Source organism: Tursiops truncatus, chromosome 19, assembly GCF_011762595.2.
Source record: "Tursiops truncatus isolate mTurTru1 chromosome 19, mTurTru1.mat.Y, whole genome shotgun sequence".
NCBI classification, from domain to species: Eukaryota; Metazoa; Chordata; class Mammalia; order Artiodactyla; family Delphinidae; genus Tursiops; species Tursiops truncatus.
This window is the reverse complement of record NC_047052.1, coordinates 29,420,937-29,426,424: the sequence shown is the minus strand read 5'-3', so window position 1 is coordinate 29,426,424 and position 5,488 is coordinate 29,420,937.

The following is a 5,488-nucleotide window of genomic DNA, read 5'->3' as shown; positions in this document are numbered from 1 at the left end:
TGTTGGAAGTGACTGCCTGCCTGCCCACAACGATCTCGCATAATGCAGCAAAAACGAATGTTCCTTTGCCCATCATTTTACAGAGCAGCTCCCAGCAAACAGATTTGAATTGGGGACAAGGACTCCAATCATAGGTCTTTCATGCATGTATTTTGTATTTCTTTCTTTTTTTCTTTTTTCAGTGCCTCACCTTGACTGTTTTTTGCTTTTTTTTCCCCACCTCAATCCTTTTCTTGACTCCTTGTGTCATATATATGGTCGTCTGCTTGGGGATTTTTTCTGTAAAATCTATCAGTGGCTTTGTCCCCAAGGGAACCCACAGGCCCTTAGGAGTAGCATCTCAATGTCTTTCAAGCAGAGTGAGACATCTGTTAGCCCTAGATTCCAAATACCCTCACAGTTCCAGAACATCCCAGACACCTTCCCAGCTAACAGAGTTTGACATCAGACTTACCACACAGTTGTCATTGCTGAGACTTTTTTTTTTAAGGTCCAAGCCACAAGGTTTTTTGTTTGTTTGTTGGTTGGTTGGTTGGTTGATTTCATTTGCCTACTATTTGTAATAGGTGGCTCTTTTTCTAAATACTCATACATGCAGAGATGTTCATGGGTAGTTGAGGACTGATTTTCCTGGATCACATAAAAGAGTGGACGAGTGGCAACTTGGAGAAAAGGGTGTTTTTGGAATAAACACCACCTCTTTGTGCTCATGAAGAATGTGGTAGAAAAATCCTTGGCCTGGTTTATTTTGGTTAGTGGAGTTTTTTTTTCCCCTCTCTCCAGACATTTTTTTCTTTCTTACTTTCTTTTTTCTTTTTAATTTTTTTCTTTTAATCTGGTAAGTGCCTGACAGGTCCTAGAAAATGTCTGAGGAATGTCTGAGAAGGCTCTGTGGGACTCGAAATTGCAAGGAAAGGGTCCTTGCTCCGTGTTCCCCAAAACTTACTCATTTGAGCCCTGCCCTCCCAGTCCTTGTCATAGCCTACGATTATTGAAACTACTATTTACAGAATAATTTCCTTTGAATTTTGTTACCATTTACTTATATTGAAAGGAACGTTTGTACCACTACAGTCACTGAAAAACGAGTATCACTCGCCATCAGTGGAAGACAATTATTAAGAAGCCAGTTAATTAAGTGAAGTTCTTGGCCTCCTGGGCTTTGAAGGCAACTGGCGTCTCTCAGGGTCTCTGGTTGTTCTAGATGTTACTGCAACCCCATCCCTTCTGCTTCGCCCATGATTATGTAGGTCACGTGAGCATCTTTTCACCCACACCTAAAGTCATCCTGTGTCCCCCCAGAGATGTGCTTCCCACACTTTAAAAAATAGTAACTGCTTATTTTACAGATATGGAAATTGAGGCCCTGAGAGGTAAAGCAGTTTGCTCCAGATCACACAGCTTGTTGGTGACAGAGCAGCCAGGGGTGGCTGCCCCCTATCCCCACCCTGCTCCCCCTACGCCTTTTTCTTAATGAATTCCTTGCACTGTAATCCTCATCTCTGGGTGAGCTTCTGGGGAGGCAGGACCGAGATGGGAGAATTCGTACAAACCTTGTGAACTTTTGTTCCTTCCATTCCACTGGTTCTGCAAGGCCTGAATCTCTTTTTTCCTATCTGTGGGTCACTCTTTGGGGGTAAGAGGCCAAGACCCACAACCCAGTATGCTCTTTGACGCCACAAAGGGCTCTGGTCCTTCTCCATTTCTTCTGCAGGGGAAGAAGAGAGGGTTGGAGCCTCCAGCTCTGAGCAAAATTTGGAGAAGGGGTGGGGTGGGCTTGAGGAGGTGGATGCATCTCCCTTTGAGAGGTTCCTGCCCTATCAGTGCCCCTTTTTCCAGATACTTACAAGTGGGAGGTTCCCATCCCTCTCCCCTCCTTTCTGAAGCTGGCCACAGAGACACATGGGAACTTTGTTTAGTGCTAACAAGTAGGGTGTTGTTAGGTTCCCAGCTGTAATATCACTCAAAGTTAACACCCCTATACACACACACACACACACACACACACACACACACACAAACACACACACACATACCCCTTGCCCCTTTCTCCTCTCTTTTCTCTTCTCCCTGGGTGGGGACCTTTAGCATAGCTTGTTTATTGGGTAGGCCCTCCCTCACCTGCCCTGGAAGGCCTGCCATGCCCCTCAGTGGTGTTGCAGCACACCTGGCCTACATCCAGCCAGCACTCTCACCTCTTCTCCAGGCCACCTATCCACTACCTGAAGTCTATCTCCAGCCGGAAGGACCACAAGCAACTTAAATTCAAAATGTCCCAAACTAGGTTTATCCCTAGGTATTTTATTCTTTTTGACATGATGGTAAATGGGATTGTTTCCTTAATTTCTATGTGGTATATATATATATATATATACAGTGGAATACTACTCAGCTGTTAAAAAAATGAAATTTTGCCATTTGTGACAACATGAATGGACTTGGGGGGTATTATGCTAAGTGAAATAAGTCAGACAGAGAAAGACAAATACTGTCTGATACCACTTATATGTGGAATCTAAAAAATACAACAAAGTAGTGAATATAACAAAAAAGACGCAGACTCACAGATACAGAGAACAAACTGGTGGTTACCAGTGGGGAGCAGATAGGGGGAAGGGCAAAATAGGGGTAGGGGATTAAGAGGTACAAACTATTAGGTATAAAATAAGCTACAAGGGGCTTCCCTGGTGGTGCAGTGGTTGAGAGTCCGCCTGCCGATGCAGGGGACACGGGTTCGTGCCCATGTCCGGGAGGATCCCACATGCCGCGGAGCGGCTAGGCCTGTGAGCCATGGCTGCTGAGCCTGCGCGTCCGGAGCCTGTGCTCCGCAATGGTAGAGGCCACAGCAGTGAGAGGCCCGCGTACCACAAAAAAAAAAAAAAAAAAAAAACTACAAGGATATATTGTACAACACAGGGAATATAGCCAATATTTTATAATAACTATAAGTAGAGAATAACCTTTAAAAATTTTGAATCACTATATTGTACACCTGTAACTTATATAATATTGTATATCAACTATACTTCAATAAAAACTAAAAATAATAAAAAGAAATATATATATATATAAAAGAATAAAGCCAGATAAAATGACAGATGAAAAAAAATGTTCCAAGCTATAGTCACCTCCTTTCCATTCCTAGCCTCACCCCAACCCCAGATTGGCTTCTCTTGCCTTCCTTCATCCAGTGACCCAGTAGAAGGACTTCAGAAACATGCCAACAGTTTCCTTTCCCCAATGCTTCATATGCATCCACTCCCCAAGTCCCATAGATCCTTCTGAGGGATCTTGTTCAACCGTCTCCCCCGCCTACTGCACTAGTCTGAACTTCATCGTCTGTCATACTGACCATCACATACCTCCTGAAGGTCTCCCTGCCCCAGCCATCTTTGTAGCACCAAAGTAGAGCCCAAAGCCTGGAGCGTCCTGGGTGTTCAATACATGTTGATGGAAATGAAAACAAAGAAATGGATTCCAAGCCAGTGTACTTGGATTTTTCCCATAGAAATGAATTTTGAAACAGCTCTGGGGTCAGACAGATGTGAATTCAAATCCTGACTGCCCTCTACTATCTTGGGTATATTAATGAACCAGATTAGATGACTAAGAAATCTAAACAGAGAGACCCAGCACCTATGGTGATGGAAAAGGTGGACTCTATTGGGTGCCAGACTTCTTGGATTCTGTTCCTATCTGTGCCCTCTGCCAGCTGTGCAACCCTGGGAAAGTTCCTTAACCTCTCTGAAATTCAGCATCCATAAAACAGGGATAATACAGTACCTACCTCACAGGGTGAGGATTAAATGAGATAATGGATGCAAAGTGCACCGAAGCACATGGTGGACTCTCAAGAAATGTGAGTGTTTACCATTATTACTCAATAAATATGGTTTCATATGATTGCAAATGATTTCATCTGAGAATTTCTAAAATTGTGTAGCGTGTTTTCTCCATTTCTTAACTACTTCACATCTTTTTGCTGATCAGCAATGGTTAAGATGTCTAGAGTGGAAAAAAAATCTTACTTTAAGAATCACTCCTTGGAACATTATTTCATTACTTAAACTTTCTGCTGACTCATCTGTTCCGTGGTAACTGAGTCTTTCTTTACCAATAACTTTAATTACATCAATCACTCATTCTCAAAACTGCTGAATAATGAAAACTCTTAGAGGTGAAACGATGGACTTCCGTCACAGAAGCAAGGGCTTTTGGAGGGAGATATAATAGGCTTTTCTTTCCTTTTCTTTTAAATAGCAATCAGTACTTCAAATAGGGAAATATGGTTAGCTTTCATGATTTACTATCTGTCCATCTATCTCTCTAACAGTTTATAATGAGGACTGACGATTCACAACTTCCTGAATTGAATTGAATGGAATTTGCTTCATCTTCTGACATTTCTTAGTCATAAGGCCCATGTCGCCACCTTGGTGATAAAATAAGTGACGTTTGAGAACTCCAACACCAATTCCTTTGCTAAAAGCTGCATAACAATCGCATAGTACAGTTAACAGTTAACATATTACCTAAACAATGATTTTGTTACTGATAATAATAGCTACCTTACTGAACTCTTAGTGCATACCAGTTATTCTACTGAAGATTGTATGTACATGAGCTCAGTAATGCCTCATCAAACCTGTGGAGTACGTACTATCACTATCTCTGTTTTACAGGTGAAGAAACTGAGGTGCTGAAAGGTTTACTTGCCTGAGTAAGCGTCAAAGTGACATGTGAACCTAGGAATGTCTGACTCTCATCTTCTGTGCCTAGATGGAGCCAGGAGGGAGTTGCTGGCTGTTCTTTGCAGTTTTAGGCAGCAGTTGTTTCTCTGGCTATTCACAGCTCAATTCTACTGTGAGTAGAATAAGGTACCTGCCATTTGCTGACCTTGGAATGTTATCTGATGCTACAGAGAAGCAGTGATCCTCAATGTGATGAGGGCCAGGGGCGGGGGGAGGGGGAGGGGTTGGCGTGCATCTCACAAAACCCTGTCCCAAAGTGCCTGCTCTTCCTCTCTCCCATCCCCTCCAGGCCCTTGGCCCCTTCCTCTTGGACTGTGACATCAGCCTCCTAACTGGTTGCTCTGTCTCCAGGCTCTCCCCCATCTTTCCATCTACATACTCTTACCTTACTAGCCAGGAGACAGTAGCCAAAGGAGCTACAGAAGGTTGTAGAGCGGGAGAGTGACAAAATCAAAACTATACTCCAACGGATTCCTCTCTAAGTCATCTGAAGCTCTTCATCAGTCTGACCCCATTCTCCCAGGTGACCCCGTCTCCCTAGACCCTTCCTGGGTATCTTGTGCTCTGGTCACACTGGCTCAACAGTCACTTTCCAAGCCCTCTTCCCCAGGCTGGGTCCCCTGCCTCAGAGCCACCATCCCAGTCACCTGTCTAAATCCACTTGCCCTTCAGAGGTTGAGTTCAAGTGCTTCTAGCAGCTACTAGGGCTTTCACAATGGCTCCAGCTCACACCGCTT